The sequence below is a fragment of the Girardinichthys multiradiatus genome, chromosome 18, assembly GCF_021462225.1.
Source record: "Girardinichthys multiradiatus isolate DD_20200921_A chromosome 18, DD_fGirMul_XY1, whole genome shotgun sequence".
NCBI classification, from domain to species: domain Eukaryota; kingdom Metazoa; phylum Chordata; class Actinopteri; order Cyprinodontiformes; family Goodeidae; genus Girardinichthys; species Girardinichthys multiradiatus.
In genome coordinates, this window is record NC_061810.1 from 36,498,315 (window position 1) to 36,518,834 (window position 20,520).

At 38.5% G+C, this 20,520-nt stretch overlaps 1 protein-coding gene across 2 annotated transcripts in view; it reads left to right on the forward strand.

Moving 5' to 3' along the window:
* Nucleotides 1-20,520, forward strand: part of lrfn1 (leucine rich repeat and fibronectin type III domain containing 1) — a 221,830-nt gene that overhangs the window by 23,543 nt on the left and 177,767 nt on the right. The gene's annotated exons all lie outside the window — the stretch shown is intronic.

Here is a 20,520-nt window from a genome sequence, read left to right on the forward strand (position 1 = left end):
TAAGTCTTAAGAAGTATTTTCTGAAAACCTCTGCAGCAGAAGGTGAGGCAAAGCAAGGCCTTTTAACTGATGTTGTTTCTCCTATAATTATATAAAAACCTTCTACATTTACAGTATTAAGAAGTACTGGTTTTAAATGGGCAGGTTAATACAAATTCTATTTTTTTCATCCCTGTTAAAGGTTAAAATGACATTATGACATTCTATAAAGGCTATGGTGAGCACAGTAATAAGATGTCTGTAATCTAGGCTAAAACTTCCAGATATTTTGTTTAAAAATTGTTTTTTTTAACGGTTTCTTTTAGAAGTCTAAATGAGACCTGTTCAAGCCAAGAATGACAACCCTAACAAAAACAATGGGATCAGCTGAGCTAAGACTAAGTAGCTGCCCAATATCTCCATATCGTTGCTTTAAATTACACAAAACTGTATTTTCTGTTTAATATCACAACTGAAACGCAGATATAATTCATTCATATTGAATCAAAATAAGCTTTCTTTAAGTTTAGATTAATGCTTAATGGCATTTTCCATGATTTGCAACATTTTCTGTGGTCCTTATAGATTTTGTATTTAAGTTTAGATCACTTTTAGAAAAGGCGGTTTTATTTATATATATAGTTCTAAATCAGGGCTGCAACTAGACTTAATACTGGTGTGTGTACATGAGATTTATCAGAAAGGTTGAATAAAATAAGTGAAATACGTTTTACCTTGAAAAAGTAATTTGATGTTCAGCACTTAAATGCAGTGTGAAACATGAACATTCACACATGCTGATCATAGCAAAAATGCAAAAAATAAATTCCTCTATCATTTAGCTGATAGCTTCATCCTGTCAAATCACATCTCCTGTCATTGGTAAGATGTAAATGACATGTTCACGGTAAATCGTGCACTACAATGTAGCCTTTCAGCGTCACAGTCAAAAATGAAGTCAGAGTTCCCTGCGAATATCTCTGCAGCTATAAAACAGTTAGAATTATGACATGTCAGTAATTTTGAGATTACACAGCTGAGCAAGCGAGATGCCTGACAGCTGGCTGTCACCCAAGGTGCTTTGGAGAAGAAGCTCCATCACATTAGACGGTGAAATCCGCTACATATTTAAGGGTTTTAGGTGATTTCCTCTTTGATCTTCACAGTCTTTGCCCCAGGACATTATAATTTTACACTCTACATTTAATAAAATTTACTTTACTTATGAATATTCTTTAAAACTTGCTGAAACAACAGCCTAAACTTGCTGGCATCACTGGCTGTACAAGAAATGTTTTCTTCTGATAACCTGGAATAATAGAACTTTCAGTAGATTGTTCTCATGAGGGTTTCTGCTGACTTTTGACTGAAGCATTATCCTACATTTCACTTGTGTGGCCTGGTGGCTGTGCATTTTGGTTTCCTTTTTATTGTGTGCTCACTGATAGTACACATAGGTGGTATTTGCTGGGTTGCCATGGTGGCACACATCCGACAAACGTTTTTTGTGACATCCTGGTGGCTCAGCTGGATACAGTGTGTCATGTAATCGTGATATGCTGTATTTGGATCCAGCAGGGATGCTTTCTGACGTATCACACTCACTTCTTTCTCTGTCCGCTCTGTTTAACCATGATAATAACACTGATTGTAACAACAAAGGGGACAAATAAAAACACCAAACCTGACAAAAGTTCACTTTAAGTGTGCCTTGTGTTAATCTGAATGACAAAAAAAAATTATGGATAACATATTTAGAGAGTATAATTGCAAACATAACTGTACTGCTTTTTGAACTAGGTGGTATATCTGCAAAGAAACAACTGTTTCAATTACATTTGTAATATAAGACTTGAAGGGATAGAAAATGTTTATACAGAAGAGGTTGTTTGACATTGATGAAATTACTAAACAATGGCCAATCTATACACCAGTTTAGAGTCAGAAAGTCTAATAATAAAGTATATACAGTTAGCTCATAAATTGTCTATAAACATATTATATATATATATATTTATATATAAATAAAAGATGCACAGATCAAGTGACCAGACACTAAAAGTGGACATTTATTACAGATTTTGCTCTTATTGATTATTAACAGATCAGATGCTATTTTTTTATGCATGACATGCATCAAATTAAGAACTCCTTATTTTCTCTTAGTCTATAAATGCTTCAGCTAACTTTATTGCACTTGTTTTAAGTGTAATACAGATCTGGTAAAAGGTCAATTTATCTGCAGTGTATGACTACATATATATACTTTGAGGCATTAATGTGGATTATGTTGTAATTCTTTCATTTTCTATTGGATTTAAAACTACTGCTTTAATGAAACACCTACAACACGTAATTTTTTTGTATAGCAGTTATTGGAGAAAAATATTTAGAACCAATTTGCCAATGGTATACACTCCCAAAAAGCCAGAGTTGATAGCAGCCACTTTTGTTTTAAGCTGCCATTACTTTCTGGTACGGTGTGTTGTACCTCTACACCCTTCCCTCTCACAACTGTCTATATTTTAGATTTAAAGAGCTTCATAGCTGGTAAGAATGTGAATATAGACAGGAAATTGTTATTATGACTCTTGGAATTTAAATAATCTTGTAAATATAAATGCAGCCAAAGACAAGGGCAAAAATTGCAATAGTATAATTGACAGTGCCTGTGCGATTCATTCATATTATCTTTAGCAACACCAGGATCAAAAACTACACTAAATGTTGTTGGGGCCATCCATTTTGGTCGCACATTTTGACACACGCAGCTCAACAGACGTCGCAGTACTGAAGTCACCAAGAGTGTAAAACCCAGAGGAGATTAATTTTAAATGATTTTAAATTATAATTCTTTATGAATATTAATCAATCAATAATCATAATTCTTACAATGTTTAGATAAAACCTCTCTGTTTCAAAAAATATATGTATTGGCAACTATGCCAACACATATACTGAAAACATATTTATGAAGAATAATTACAGAAATAAACTGTAGGCTGCTCAGTGCAGGTTACATATTGGCAAGGCAGCAACTGTCTGTTTCAATTAGATTTGCAGTGCAGAGACTTGAAGGTGTACAATAAGCCGTGTTCAAAACAAATACACCAACATGGTTGACTTGGGTGGGTAATATTCATCTCAGCACGGCTTTGTTTTTTTCTGTGTCCTAACATATGGCTGCTGAGCGTTCTGCATAATCAAGTCCAAATTATCTTAATGGATACCAAATGACATGACTTACATTGAAATAGTTTCTTTCACTGAAAAGAGATGTTACAGTGTAGTTACTAAAATGTAACTACACTGTAAAAAACTATGATATTTTTACAATTTATCTGCAGGGTGCATGACTAAACATGGTAAATCTTTCCTTTTAAGCGTTTTATCGCCAAACTCAAATCAGAATCAGAATCAGCTTTATTGCCAAGTTCGTGCATACAAACAAGGAATTTGACTCCGGTACACTTTGCTCTTTTGTTCTGTTTTTGCATTACAGAATATACAAATTTACAATTTACAATGTACAATATACACATATCTAATAGAAAATGTGCATTTGCAACATCTGTATGCTGTTGTTTTGTACTCTATTGAATGTTCATCAGAGAAACAGCCTGGGGGAAGAAACTGTCTTTGTGGCAGCTGGTTTTAGTAAACAGTGCTCTGTAGCGGCGGCCTGAAGGTAAAACTCTAAACAGTTTATGTGTGGGGTCTGCAGTGACTGCAGCTCTTTTCTTGACCCTAGACCTGTATAAGTCCTGGATGGAGGGAAGGTCAGCCCTGATTATTCTCTCTACATTCCTGATTATTCGTTGCAGTCTGGACCTGTCCTGTTTTGTGGATGAGCCAAACCACACTGAGATGGATGAAGACAGGACAGACTGAATGATGGCAGTGTAGAAGATGACCAACAGCTCCTGTGGAAGGTTGAACTTCTTGAGTTGCCTCAGAAAGTACAGTCTCTGCTGGGCCTTCTTTCGAACAGTGTCTATGTGTGAAGACCATCTTAGGTCCTCAGAGATGGTGGTTCCTAAGAACCTGAAGTGGTCCACAGCCGATACAGTGTTGTTGAGGATGGTGAGGGGGGTGTATGGGGGTGGTGTTCTCCGAAAGTCCACCACCATTTCCACAGTCTTGAGTGGGTTCAGTTCAAGGTAGTTCTGACCGCACCAGTGTACCAGCCGATACACCTGCTGTCTGTATGCAGACTCATCACCGTCCTGGATCAGTCCAATGACAGTGGTGTCGTCTGCAAACTTAAGGAGTTTCACGGACGAGTCCGATGAGGTGCAGTCATTTGTGTACAGAGAGAAGAGGAGTGGGGATAGAACACACCCCTGGGGGGCACCAGTACTTATTGATCTGGATCGGGAGAAGATGCTCCCCAGTCTCACCTGCTGCTGTCTTTCTGTCAGGAAGCTGTGGATCCACTGACAGGTGGAGGCTGGGACGTTGAGTTGTGTGAGCTTCTGGTGGAGGATGTCTGGTATGATAGTGTTGAAGGCCGAGCTGAAGTCTACAAACAGGATCCTGGCGTACGTCCCTGGGTGGTCGAGGTGTTGCAGGATGAAGTGTAGACCTAAGCTAACAGCATCACCTGCCGACCTGTTTGCTCGGTAAGCAAATTGCAGGGGGTCCAGCAGGGGGCCTGTGATGTCTTTCAGGTGCTTCAGCACCAGCCGCTCAAAGGATTTCATGACCACAGACGTCAGGGCTACAGGCCTGTAGTCATTTAATCCTACGATGGTGGGTTTCTTGGGAACCGGGATGATGGTGGATCGTTTGTGTTTCTTTGTTTTCATGCGCTGAAAGAGCCTGTTTACCTCTTCCTCGGAGATCTTTAGTGCAGGCAGAGGATCTGATGGTGGGGGGTTGGTTGCTTTATGGGATGAATTTGTTCCTGAATGGGATGTAGAGGGGATGATTTGAGGTGTGAATGGCTTCTTGTCATGTCTGCAGTAGAAGCCATTCAGACGGTTGGCCAGGAGACGACTCTGTTCAGGATGGGTGGAGGGGCTCTTGTAGGCAGTCAGGTTTCTCAGACCGGTCCATACAGCTGAAGTGTCACCAGTAGAAAGGCTGTTCTTAAGCTTCTCACTATAGCTTCTCTTAGCTGCTTTGATCTCTTTTGTTAGTTTGTTCCTGGCCTGCCTGTACCGCGCCCAATCTCCACTGCTGTGAGCTTCTTCCTTTTCCCAGCGCAGATTCCTGAGGTGTGGAGTAAACCATGGCTTATTGTTCCCAAAGGTGCAGAAGGTCTTGGTCTGCACACACATGTCCTCACAGAAACTGATGTATGATGTCACCACATCAGTTAGTTGGTTTAAGTCAGTGGCTGAAGTTTCAAAAACAGTCCAGTCTGTGCATTCAAAGCAGGCCTGTAGCATCTGCTTTGATTCCTCAGTCCACTTCTTAACAGTGTGAACCGTGGGTTTGGAAGCTCTTAGTCTCTGTCTGTAGGTTGGGATGAGGTGGATAAGATAATGATCCGAAAAACCCAGAGCAGCCCTGGTAACAGCATGATATGAGTCCTTTAAAGCTGTGTAACAATGGTCCAGTGTGTTTTTGTCTCTGCTGGGACACTTAATATGCTGTCTGTATTTGGGGAGTTCATTTGAGAGGTTTGCGCTGTTAAAATCTCCCAGTATTATGATGAAAGAGTCCGTGTATTTTTTCTCCAGGTCTGTAATCAGCTCAGCAAGATGTTTTTCCGAGGCAGAAGTGCAGCCATGTGGTGGAAAATATGAGCCAATTATTATAAACGAGAAAAACTCTCTCGGTGAATAAAACGGCTTACAGATTATGGAAAATGACTCCAGATCCAGACTACAGGTTTTTCCCAGCACTTTTACGTCTCTGTACCAACCTTCATTTATATAAAAGCAGATTCCACCTCAGCGCTTCTTCCCCGATAGCTCCGCGCTGCGATCCGCTCTGAGCAGCTGGAAGTCCGGCAACAGCGGTGCGCGGTCCGGGATGTTTTCACTCAGCCATGTCTCGGTAAAGCAGAGAACCGCTGATCCGCGGAGGTCCGTGTTTTTACCGGTGAGAAGAAGCAGCTCGTCCATCTTGTTGTTGAGAGAGCGGACATTTGCTAGGTGAATTGAAGGCAGTGGTGTGCGAAGTCCTCTTTTGCGGAGCTTTACCAGCGCGCCAGCACGCTTTCCCCTCCGCCGTTTTCGGTGCAGAATCCCATATAGAGCCGCAGCTCCGCTTGCCAGGAGCTCAGTGAACCTCGGATCAATGAAAGATGGTGAAAAAAAACCAAGAGAGGACTCTCTGATGTTGAGAAGTTCCTCTCTACTGAATGAGACCACAGGATTGTGGCCCGACACCACAGAACTGTGGCTCGAAAAACATAAAAACACACAAAATACAAAAACAAAGAGAGAGCGAAGCTCCGAGGCTGCCATCGTCGGCGCCATCTTGAATCAGCAGAAATGCATCTCATTTAATGTTTTGTGTATTTTTGACTTAAGAATGAGGTCTTGACACAAGCTGAACAGTTAGTGTATTGGTTTAAAAATAAAGGAATAAATATATGACAGGGAAACGGAAGTAGTCTAATACTCACCTGAGGTCACCAGCTTAGCATAGCAGGATGAAGACAGCCCAGCTGTGAACACTGCAGCATAATGGCATTCTGCTGAACAGAAAGCAATGAGAGCTAAAGCCAGGATACTCCGAGGATTTTATTTTTGGAGACAGAGCAGGAGTGACTAAGAGGATGTTAATGTTGTTGTCTGGACACATGAATGTGTGTATGCACCACAAAAACTAAGCTGACTTAGCAGCTGAACAAGCGGTCATCTCCTGGTGATTGGTATGTTGGGTCATTTGTAGTAATTTTGGTTATTATGTGAGGTGAGCAGTAGTTTTTACATCATACTCCTGAACTCTGTCCTTTATTACTACAGATCTATCAGGAATGGGCTGAAAATGATTATTGTGCATTGTTTATGATGACAAGACAAGAGTGACAAGAGTGAAGTGATTATAAACCAATTTTTTAGATAACATAGCTGTTAGTCAGGCCAGTTAGGAGCACATCACAGTTTTTTTTCCGGCTGATTTGGCTCTGTGTTAACTCGCCCCTTCAATCCTTTTAACTTAATGTTCATTTTGAGGATGAGAGGATGGATTGTTTGTATTTGCATATTTGCTTGCAGAACATTTGCCTGCTTAATTTCAGTCAGTCAGTCATTTTCTACTGCTTATTCCATAGTGGGTCATGGGGAAGCTGGTGCCTAGCTCCAGCAGTCTACGGGCGAGAGGCGGGGTACACCCTAGACAGGTCACCAGTCCATCGCAGGGCAACACAAACAACCATGCACACACTCATTCATACACCTAAGGGCAATTTAGAGAGACCAATTAACCTAACAGGCATGTCTTTGGACTGTGGGAGGAAGCCGGAGTACCCGGTGAGAACCCACGCGTGCATGGGGAGAACATGCTGCATGCAGAAAGACCCCCGGCCAGGAATTGAACCTAGGACCTTCTTCCTGCAAGGCAACAGTGCTACCAACTGCGCCTCAATAAAGTATTTTTCAATTGAATTGAAATTACCTTCAATTTGTGGTGGATCTCTGAGCCAAAACATGTTTTGTGTGGATTTCAGTAGAAGAAAAATTGCAATCCTTGTCTACATCACACTGGGCTAGCAACATAGGTTTTACATATATGGTAAGGATTAGCGCTCAAAATGTGATTAAGAAATATGTTTTTAAACTTATCTTTATCCAAACTCATCAAAGGTTTTGAGATTTTTTTATATGATTTATATGTTCATTTTGATTTTTCCTTTTCATTAACATTTTTGTGAAAAAAAAAATAACTAGGAGAAGAACTTTAAATGACCTTGTTTTGGTTACATCTGTACTTTGTGGGTCTCCTATGCTATCTGTTGAGGTACTTGGTGAAAGTCTAAAGTCTTAACAAAGTCTAAGTGGTTTGTTTTTAAAATGTCAGTTAAAACTTCTGATGGAGTTAGATATTGCAGAATTTAAATGAAATGTAAATGAATTTAATTTTGTATATTTGAATCCAGAAATGGAAACTTCTATATCAAATAGATTTATAACACACAGAGCAATATATTTTAGGTGATTATTTTGGGGAATTTTGTTGATTATGGCAAAATGGCCTGCACTTCATCAAGTCCTAGGACCCCAAAACGGTTTACACTACAGTCAGTCATCCACCCATTCACAGTGGTAGGCTACATTGTATCCACAGCTGCCCTGGGGTAGACTGACAGAATCGCCATAACCCCATAACCAGAGGGCACCCAGTGGCACCATTAGCAGGTAAGGTGGGTCAAGTCTCTTGCCCAAGGACACAACATCAGAGACGAATGGAGCGAGGGTTTGAACCGGCAACCCACCAGTTACAGGACAGATTCCTACCACCTGAGCCATAGTCGCCCCAGTACAGTTAATGAAAACCCTGAAATTCAGTTTCTGAGAAAAACTGAATATTACATTGTATTACATACAACCATTTTCCAAGGTAATTGTAATTTCAAAATGGAGCCTGCTGAAAAGTATTGTTTTCCCTTTTTTCTATTGTACTTTTTCCTTCCACTTAATGTCATGATAATTTGCAAGGCAGCCCTATGCGAATAGTCAGCCTCTTAAGCAATGAGCTTTTATTGTTGTTCCTTGTGAGGGGTGTCAATAACTGTCTGTTGGACAATTGCCAGCTCAGCAGCTTTCCACATGTAAGTGTAGTCTATAACATGTTTGCATTTAAAATCTCTTTAATTGGTCTCATTGAATATTCTAAGATCGCAATTACCTAAGATAAAAACTGTAAATGTATCACTCCTTTTGTATTTATCTGTATATTATGGGAGATTGACTTTCTGATTTGTGTTATCAAATAAATTTGTAAATACCTTTGAATTATTAAATTATTATTTTTATTTTTTTGCGATGCACATGTACAGCTTCACACTTTCATCAAAATATGGTAATACATACAGCATAATCATAATCTGAGTGCATTGGTGAACAGCAAGCACAGATAATAGTACCCTCAAGTGAGAAAGTATCACAGCAAGACACCATTTCTGCAGTGCGAGGGCACAGAACAGCATTACCAACCAAAGATGTAGTCTCATGAGGGCAACTGGCCGTGATTTATGGAGAAACATAGTTCCTTCTAGGCATTGCTGTGACCAAAATGTGCCCAACCCTTCCTTTTTGCTCATAACCAGGCAACCTGCTTTGTCAAAATGAAGGTGTTTTAGAAATTGTGGATAAAGAAAAGAACAAACTTCTGCTTCACTGTGATGTGGTGTTTGCCACATAGGCAGCTCAGTGTGTTGACGTGTGGGGCGCATCCAATCTGTGAGCTGCTTTTCCCACACTTTTTATTAGAAGTAATGTGTGTGTGTGTGGGGGGGGGGGTTGTACACACGATAGAACATTTAACACGCTGTTTAGCAATGGCCAAAAGCTTTCACCGAACCGGATCATCTAGTTAAAAAGCTGAAGCGCTGCAGAGCAACAAAACCAGCAGCACCTTTTTTATAGGCAGAAGAAAGCACAAAGATGTCAGGGGTCTACACACACAAAAATGTAATGATGTTTTTTATGCTGTTAAATAAGTATTACAAACTGAAATGTAAAAATCTTTCCTTAAATGCTAAATGTTGGGTGCAATGCAAAGTATTTTCTTTTATCAAACACGTTGTTTGGTTCTGTTTTTTTTATTTATTTATTTTCATTTCATAATAGAGCCTGACTTTTTATGCAAAGAAGTGTATTAGTCTTTTTTTAGTCTGCTGACTGGAATTATTTTGAAGCTGTAATTGGGTCATCTTGGTACCACCCTTTCCAACACTTGCTAACCTTTCATTTTATTTATTAGTTGAACAGATAGCAAACAACATTTACTGTATAGACTAATTTACAATGCCTGTCTGTAGTTGGGGTTAGTTTTGATTTTAAATGATGCCCGTCAGTATTTTTCAATCTGCACCTATGTTCCACAGTTCCCCACACTGAATCCCTACACAGATCCATCTGGGATGCTTTTATTAAAATCCAAAATGGTGCCACGGATGGCAGCCCGAGTACTTCACTCTCTTGTATGCTCTCCACATGATTTTAAATGTTTTCATTAAGAGCAAGCAAAACAGAACCTAAATTCCTTGTTTGTTTTTACAAACTTGAGGAATAAAGCTGATTCTGATTCTAATAACCAGAAAAAGCTTCTGAACTTGTGGTCAGTAAATCCACAGGCTTGAGATAAATCTCACAAAAGCAAATAAAAGATTGAAAAAGTAGAGTCTTTATCTCACAGATGTTGTTCATCCAGCAAACATCTGCAGTGTGAGCCCTGATATCAGTAACTAATGCACATGTATTTTTTCTACAATGTATTAAAATGTTTTTGTTGTAATTTCTAAGAAATTACAACAAAATTACACAATTTCCTAGGAACTTGCTTTACTCAGTGGAAGGGCAATTACCACCACATTGTCATGATTACACTTTTCACAGTGTTTGTATAGAAGCCAGGTCAGAACAACCTGTATTTTCAGATGTTATTGGCCAGACTCTGGAGAGGTTTCTGGACCTTTTCTTCCACATTGTTAGCAATACATTGTGCCCTCTTGTTGAGATAGTAACTATTGGTGTGATTATTAAGAATTGGAGAACATATAAAATGATCATTAATTACGATCGGTTTTTAAGCTCCATCCAAGATCTTGCCTCATTGAGTTTAAGATGGTTAGGAGAAAGGTATGGGAGTAGGTCGCAACTGCATGAAAGAAACTTGTTGTTAATATGAAGTGAGTTTTTACCACAGTGTCCATGCTGACACACTTCACAGCTCTCTTATGTACAAGACACATGCAGTCACATCTTAGGTTTGCAAGTGAACATCTAAAAGAATTAGAGATAGCTTGGGTGAACGTATTGTGGTCAGATGACATCAAAACTAAAGATATATCAAGGTATTAAAGGTAAACCAAGACACTTATAAGTTATGGCTGACAAAACATTCTTGTTGGACAGTTTTTACAGTTTAAGGTACTTTTAATGAGATGCCAGAGAAAATGATGGAATGATCAGTATACTTTAAACTACTCTAATTGCTCCCCTGTCCTCCAGCTGCTGCTGCCTGTCTGCTTGCTGGAACAGCACTCCTATACTGTGTGTTAAGTAGCTGACAGGAGGTTGGCTACCAGACCAGATAGCCTAAATAATACTTAAGCAACTCTATAAATACAGGACAACCAATAGGGAGAATATTCCACACTGGAAGCAGTGCTACAACTCCTAAATTTAGTGAGGGCTTATCAGTGGCGGATGCTGGTCTTTCAATGAGGGGAAGCTCAATTTCAAGATCACTGATTTGCTCATTTCGCTGTCAATCAAAAAGGGATTCAGCCTCAGACAGATCATCCAATCATCATGCAGAAGCTGAGCATCCGGGCCAGCCGAGGCCAGCCCACTGCCCCATAGACCCCCAGAGACGCTGACCGTCCGATGGACAGAACAAAACCCAGCATTTTGCTTCGCTATTGAACTCCCTGTTTAAAGCACTGTGAAGCTGCGGGAATGAGTGAGAGGAAAGCCGTGTCGTTACCAGTGATAAGAAGCTGATTCTGAACAAAAGTTGAGTGCGTTGTAGCGCATATTTAGTCAATGACATGTACACACAACAGTATATATTTGATCACTTATTTTTTGACATTTTAGGGGCAGCTGAGCTTCCTTTGCAGTCTTGGAGCAATCGCCACTGGTACTTATGTCTATTTTTTGTTTTGTCTTTTTACAGAACTAAAATAAAAATAAATAAATCTTACAGATAACATTATTATAAATGTAAAAATCATCATGTTAAACTATTTTAGCAGGAAAATGTTTTTGTTTTTGTTTAAGTTATTGGATCATGTAATATTAAAAGAAAACCTTGTGTGAAAACCATAATACTGTGCAGCTGTGGCATACTGACTCGGGGTTATCAAGAATCCCATAGGAGCTCATCCTTAGTTTGGAGGATGACTACCTAGTTTTCATGCAGACTGAGTATAGAATGAAGAATCCCATCTCAACAGTCAGGGACAGAAGGGGAAACATTATGCTTTGGGTTTGTTTGCCTGTGACAGGAAGACTTACCCAATTTTGGTGCTGACGGACAGGCCTCAGCCAGAATATTGAAAATTAGTCGTGAACAAGTTTTCCAGTATGATAAACCCAAAAAATAACACTGAAAAAACAAAAGGTGGCTATACAATAAGCGCATTAATGTTATAGAATGGCTTAGCCAGGCTCCAAACGTTAAACCAACAGAATATCTGTAAAAGGGCTTTAATCTTTAAATTGCCAAGTCAGAATCCAAAAGAACTTTGTAGTTAATAGAGTCAAGTTAATGTAAAGAAGAATGAACTGAAATCCCTTCTGACATTTCTGCAAACCTGGTGACCAATTATCAGAAAGGTGCAAAGGGTTCTACAGATTTGTGTTTACATTAAATTACGACTCAGCAACATCTCAAAGCTTTGTATTATGAACTATCAAATATGTGAATTTTATAGAACTTGAGATGAAAAAAGCTTCACAAGGATGTTTTCAAAACAGTAACTTCAAAGTTTCTTGCTAGTTTTAACTGTAGGGATTCAGCTTTTCCCACAGACAGGTGTTTCAAAATGTCTTGGAGGGCCTCTCCTTGATCTGAATTTAGGCTGTGGATATGTGCACTGAGGCCCTTACCATCTGCTGAGGACCCCTGGTCTTCTTCTTGCTAAAAGTAGTTCAGACTCACTCTAGTGTATTTGTGGTTTGATGATCCTGCTGCACGAATTTGGAGTTAATTACTTATTCCACATGTGATGAATAAGAATATAAGAATTTTGAAGGTTATTTTGTGTGACAACTTTTTCAAACTATTGATATTCATATGTCAAAATTAAAGACATAGAAGACAATGACCCTGGACAGATGTATGCAGAGTAAACTCTGTCACCCATAAGCAGTGCTGTTTGCATCTAGTTTAATTGTGTAGCTGTACATTTTCTGCAAATTAAATGAAAGTAAATGTTTTTTGTTTTAAATGTGTTTTTCCCTTATGAGCTGTGCCTAATTTATGTGCAGGTTATACATTATTACCTCCCGCTGCTTTCAGAACCAAACATAAGCTTTTCAAATGATGTTTACTTTGATACCTAGCCATGCTCCACAGAAAGGTGATGCTTTCTCTCCTGAGTATTTTGCTACAATTTGCAGTAAATTTTGAATCATTTAGCATGCCATCTATGAAAACCACTCTGTGCACTACTGCTGTATTTCCATCATATCACTGGCCACTATATATGCTGATCACAATCAGTATATATAGTTTATATCTTATGAACAAGGTAATTGTTCCTTTAAAACTGTAATCATTTTGTCTTGTAGGAACTCTCTAGTTTAACAAGTTGAATCAGACTGCTATAGAAGCTTACTTAGATAATTATGTTTATTTTATGCAACAATGATTGTCAGAGGGGCTCCAATTGTAATTTGTGAGTTTTTCAGTTATATATTAATAACTGAGATGTAGTTATAAAAGATGTCAGGATGGCAGGTGATAAAATGCTTCAGCAAGCATGTTACATGTGTGGGAAAAATCAATGTAGATCTACTCAGGGTGGTGGGGGGTGGTGGAGGAGTTGAACTGAAGCAGGATTTAGAATATAATGTAATGAGGTTCTCGTGTTGACAGTGAGCAATTTTAATGGCTCTCTTTTCTGCTCTGATGTAAATATACTTTACAGAATGCACCAACGTTGACCATTAAAACAATATGGAAAATTTGAGTGAAAACTGAAAAAAAGGGTGATTTATTTCATCAATATTTTCAACAATTATTCAGTATGCTAAAGTTTCTCAGGAAATTACACAAGATCAGATAGTTGTTGGTAAAGACTAACTATTCACAAAGGGCTGTATCTAGTCATATTAATGAAAAGTTTAGTGGAAGGAAAGCATGTGGGTGAACAACAGGGTAAACTGCTGCCTTGAGAGTAAAGCAAAGTCAACAGGGGACATACACTGCAACAGCGATTTTGGACCACTCCTCCATTAAGATCTTCTCCAAATCCTTCAGGTTTCGGGGCTGTCGTTTTGCAATATGGACTTTCAGCTCCCTCTAAAGATTTTTGATTGGGTTCAGGTCAGGAGACTGGCTAGGCCACTCCAGGACCCTGAGATGTTTCCTACAGAGCCGCTCCTTAGTTGCCCTGACTGTGTGCTTCGGGTTGTTGTCATACTGGAAGACCCAGCTACGACCAATCTTTAATGGCCTTACTGAGGGAAAGAGGTTGTTGATTAAGATCTCCCGATAAATGACCCCATCCATCCTGCCCTCAATACGGTGCAGTCATCCTGTCCCCTTTGCAGAAAAGCATCCCCAAAGAATGATGTTTCCACCTCCATTGTTCACGGTAGGGATGGTTTTTTTGAGGTTGTACTTATCATTCTTCTTCCTCCAAACATGGCGAGTGGAGTTTAGACCAATAAGCCCTATTTTTGTCTCATTAAACCACATGACCTTCTCCCACTCCTCCTCTGGATCATCTAGATGGTCACTGAAAAAATTCAGACAGGCCTGGACATGTGCCGGCTTGAGCAGGGGTATCTTGCGTGCACTGCAGGATTTTAGTCCATGGCAGCGTAGTGTGTTACTATTATTCTTCTTTGAGACTGTGGTCCCAGCTCTCTTCAGGTCATTGACTAGGTCCCTCACCTTCCTCATGATCATTGATGCCCCATGAGGTGAGATCTTGCATGAAGCCCCGGCCCTAGGGAGATTGACTGTCATCTTGAACTTCTTCCATTTTCTTATAATTGCGCCAACAGTTGTTGCCTTCTCACCAAGCTGATTGGCTATTTTCTCGTAGTCCATCCCAGCCTTGTGCAGGTCTACTATTTTATTCCTGATGTCCTTACACAGCTCTCTGATCTTGGTTATTTTGGAGAGGTTGGAGTTTGTTTGATTGAGTGTGTGGACAGGTGTCTTTTATACAGATAACGAGTTCAAACAGGTGCACTTAATACAGGTAATGAGTGGAGAATAGGAGGGCTTCTAAAAGAAGAACTAACAGGCCTGTGAGGGTCAGGATTCTTACTTGTTGTTGGGTGATCAAATACTTATACAATAAAATGCAAATTAATTACTTAAAATCACAGAATGTGATTTTCTGGATATTTGTTTTAGAGTCCTTCACTCACAGTTGAAGAGTAACTATGATGAAAATGACTGACTTCTACATGCTTTGGGAGTGTGAAAACCTGCAAAATCGGCAGTGTATCAAATACTTGTTCTCCCCACTGTATGTTACAAAACGTCACAATAAATAAATGTTTAATAAATGTTAACCTGTAATATTAATGCACAATTTAAAACAGTTTGTCAGAATATAAAATCTTGACTTCCCTCTAATCTGAATCATATAACAGTTACAGCAGGCATTCTGACTGAAAAACACAATGAAAAAAACTATATTTCAACCTGAACTGAAATGAGCACAACACCTGGAAAAATCACATTAAGATGCATAACAATTAGCAGCATGAGTCAGCTTTCAAATCTTTGGGGATAAAAGCTTGCTTTGAATTAGAAAACATGAAAGAAACGCCAGCTGACAAAAAATATCAAGATATCATAGCTGCGACAATTAACGCTTTGTAAGCCAAGACAAAAGCTGAAGACTGAGGTTGACAAATGCCCGTTGGGGAAATAGAAGGTAGTTATAATTAATAAGGTACCGATACACCTACTCTCCCTACATGAATTATGAAGCAGATAATTAAACAGCTTTCAAATGTTCCAGTAAAACATTTCCACTTTTAATATTCTTTCTTGGTTGTATTCCCAGAGCCTGAGATTTTCTGTGAACAATTACCTCAGTTTGAGCCTACTTTTTAAGAAGCTTAGGAGTGCTATGAGCTAAAGTATAAGCCGGCTTATTGTGGTAAGTCCTGTGCACTGACTATTGACCATATGTTTTTGGAGGTCATTGATACCATGTATTTTTTTTTTGAGAATCTGTAGGTGGTTTGCTGGTGACTGGTCATCACATCAAGGGGTATTCTGAAACTGAAAGCACAAAGACACAATAGATACCTACATAATCCTGCATTAAAAGGACTGAACAAACACCCTGCCCTTGAATGACTGGATTTGATGGTGCTGCTCAAGATTTCCTCATCATGCATTGTGCAGATTATACTTGCAGCCATCATTACAGTAAATAAAGTCTATATGATTGGACCTTCTGGAACTGTCAAGTAATGACAAAATAATACGCTTATGAACCTCTGTCTCAGACTGTCTCAGGTGTGATGGTGCAGAGTTTAAAGTCAGGAATGTATAATGGCCTTGTAGCCACCGTTGCCTTTTAAAGATTTCCAGATTTTCCGAGCCATTACCTTTGAGAAATGAGCACTGGCAAAGAGTGAAATATCCTGTTCGAGTGGTGTGTTCCTCACAAGTGTTGAGTCACACAGTAAGGGGACCTTGTTTTGTCAGTAAATCAACATGACCTGTGAGTCTTGTGGTGGCACACAAGGGGGAATCATTGGCAGGCCCAATTCTTCAGATCTGCCTTTGTCCTCTGCATAGTGCTCTGTTTCCATTGGCCCCTGTCAAATACCTGCAAGGTGCTTCAGCATAGGTTTACTTTTCCCCTCCAGACTACTAAAATGGTTGTGTTACTCTTTGATTTTCTAGTACAATTGCTTTTCTAATTTGTTCACCACTTCAATTAAACAGAATAAGAATAGCAAATCTTTCTATTTCCAGGAAATGGAGAATTAAGACCTCCCAACCATTAGAGCTAATGGGCCATGTCACCACGGTCTCTGTTATATAGTGTAGCAACCAGCGAAGTGCCAATAAAACGCACCTTCATTTGTAGAGACAAAGATGTTGCCATCCGCCATTTCCCCATAAGAACTTTATTTAGAATAATAAAGCTCAGTTTATCTTTATGTTGTGACAGAACTGTACAAAGAACCCATTAATTCTGCATTCAGTGACAAGATGCGAAGGAAAGTAAAACCGTCTGTCTTAGACACCTTAAAGAAGAAAAGGTTCTCTGATCTCAGGAAAGGTACAAATTATTTTATATGCATATAATACACTTTAAACAGCCTGTGTGTCTTAATCAGAAGCAAAATTTATAAAAGACATGAGTATTTCAGTCATCTTTGGTTTAAGATTGTGGTTTGTTTAATAATGGGTTTAATGGATAACTTTTTTGGTACCTTCTTTATCATTGCTGTGACAAGCAAGTGAGTCCAAGTTGCCAATTCCTGTCCTAAAAGTGGCTGAAAGTCACCAAATGACACCTACACCTGATTTGCATATAACATCTACATGTAATATCTATGGATGCAGCAGGAGAGGAAAAAGTGAGTAAAACTAATACTGAATATGTTTAAAACTATTAATGTACTTTCTTCTCTCAATTATTTGTTAATATCAGAATTCCAACTCACCTCCTTTGTATTTGGAGTGAAAAAGTGCCCCAAGAGGAGTTCTCATGACTAGATTTTTGTTTTTTGACTCCTTAATTTATTTACGTATCAATATCTATAATTCACTTTCTTATATGTGGTTTGTTCTTTAACTTTGTGGTCCACATAGAAGCCTCCTATATTTTTGACCATAACATTTTAAACTTTTGGTTGTTCACATACAAATTAAATTAGGAATCTAAACTGATAAAAAAAAGATAGAAATGAAGTGATTTATTTTAGACAAAGTAAATCTTATGTTTACATCCCACTTCGTAAGAGCATAAGCCAACACCAGCTTTGGTCATGCATAATTTATTTGGAGTATGGATGTTGAGGGGTTCTGACTTCAGCTGGGAGGGACTGCTCTGCAAGAACTGAGTGCTTTGGGTCAGCGTACGGGCTCACAGCAACACCGGATGCTGGTTAAGGAGAGTAAGAATAGAATGTGCTACCATATCAGAGTCCCTAATAGGGTCCGATAGCACCGGAAAAAGTCGCTAGATTTGTTGCAAGTCGTTTTTTGGAAAAGTTGCCAGAGGGGTTTAAATACCTGCAAAGGTTGCTAAGTCGGTAACAATGCCTCCCACCTCCTACCTTTCAACAGTCTATTGTATAAATTTTGCAGCTCTGCAACTTGCAAGAATGTGGATCATTCTACCACTTGTAAATATAAACATTACTGAATGTGTGGATAAATATTGCAGTAGCATATCTAAGAGTGATTGTTACAAACAATGCTAATTGTTTACTAAGGGTTTTGAACTTAAAAAAATCTGACCACAGATTTTTAAATTTAGATATCAGGATCAGAACAACTCCAATAACTTTGTTAAATAATAGTGATTTGTGAAAATGTTTATTTATATATTTTTTTTATAATTGAGCAGCCCTAATTTTTATGCACTGATAAAGATGCATTTAAAGATGGATTGATGCAGATTTTGTTATGTGTACACTTTCTTCTGCATGTATTAGGATTGGGAGCAGAGCTATGTTTACTACTTTGGCAGCATTCCTTACAAATAGGTCCACAGAGGGGAAAAAATGACAAATGTTATTAAAATAGCCAACGATGTGAGAAATCTCACACTACTGATAATATGCCAGCATAATATCTTTAAAGATTATGGCGTTATTATTCATTAATGTGAATATGTTAGCCAATAATTTCCATAAATATCTTAGTATATATGACATGTATTCTCCTTGAAGTCCAAAGTAGATCCTGCTCTGCCTACATGATCAGGTTTCACAAATTTTATATATACTCTTAATCCACAAGAGAGAATCAATGAAATGTGGAAAACCTAACTAATTCATTACTGCATTTATTGTCTTTCTTAATACAAATCCTTTAAATTTAAAATGCAGAAAATGAGGAAGGCATGTTTCAAACTCAGTGTTGCAGTTCATTGTTTCACAGCTTGGCCCCAGCCATGGGCGTAAAGTCACACTGTATTCATTATTAATCAAATGCCTTTCAAGGACGACATCTGTGCAAATTGGTATGCAGGAAATGCAAAAGTTACTCACCAGCAGTGACTTTAAAATTAAGTATTAGAAACAGAATTCTTGTTTTTGTCAAATCAATGCCAAGGGCATGTCTTTTTACTGCACAAATGCGCCGCAGGGATTCAACTGAGAATTTCAGTTTTCTCTGTGTGTGCAGGGACACTATATGTGCATGACAGAAAACATTATTACTTCATCTTTTTACCTTGCATGAATAGGATTCAGCAATAAAGAAACACCCCATTTGAAATCTTAATTTAAAACATTTGAGCAGGGTGAGTGCAATTGCCATTAGAGCCTGAATTGTTTTCTTGATGAAAAAGATTGCAGCGTTTTTAGGAGTATATAACATATAGAGTACAGTATACTGAGTGCTTGAAACCAGCAGCTCACCATGTAATCTCATTGCAGAACAGCCAATTTAGCTCTTGTGGGGTCTGGATTTTCTTCCACAACCTACACCAAATGAGATTTTGAGGATGTCTTGGCTTTGTGGATGTTCAGATATTCTTTCATGACTTCATCAGTTTGTCTAACCCTAGGCTATTTTATAAAATGTCTTCCTGGGGGGAAAACATATCCAAATTCGGATGGTGACATCTCTAGAACTGTAAGGCTGAAATGAACAGCCACAGGCCCTCTGGATCAAAAAAATAATACTTGAGGGCATTTTGAAACTTCTTCTTATCTCCATGAACCAGGCCTGAACTATACATGAAAAAGAACTCCAACAAAAACGGACATTTTTACGTCTGCCTAATAAGATATGCAAATTATAAAACTAAACATGGGCTCAAACTGTTCCAAAAGTTTTCTTCTGCAATCTATTAAAATAGCAGCGAAGCACACAAATGCTTCATCCTCTTTTATTATCTCAGCATAAGGCTTTCGCAGCGTGTTACAACTGCATTAACAGATACAGGTCAGTCCTAATACAGATCCCTGCAGGGTGGAGTAAAGTTGGGTCTTGTTATCTTGCACTGAACTAAACATCTGGTAATAAAGAAGAAAATATTAATTCATGCAGTTGCCTGGCAGCTGGGCAAACACCATCTACTGGTGATTATTACAAACAATCAACTGTCATTAAGTCTAATTTGGCCTAATTGTAATGTAAGGGTTAACTAAGTGGAAAATTCTTAAAAAGAAATGTGAATATCTTTAGCCTTTTCATTTATGGCAGTTTGTATATGTGTAAGACAAGACAAGGCAAGTTTATTTGTATAACACATTTCAGCAACAAGACAATTCAAAGTGCTTTACATGATGAAAACATAAGAAAAGTAAACGTATAGAAAAAAAACATGGTATTGACATAAAGGAAAGGTAAGAAAAGTTGGAGTACAGACTAAAATTAATCAGAATCAGAATCAGCTTTATTGCGAAGTTTGTACATACAAACAAGGAATTTGACTCCGGTACACTTTGCTCTTTGGTTTTTTTTTTTTGCATTACACAATATACATATTTACAATGTACAATATACACATATATAAATAAA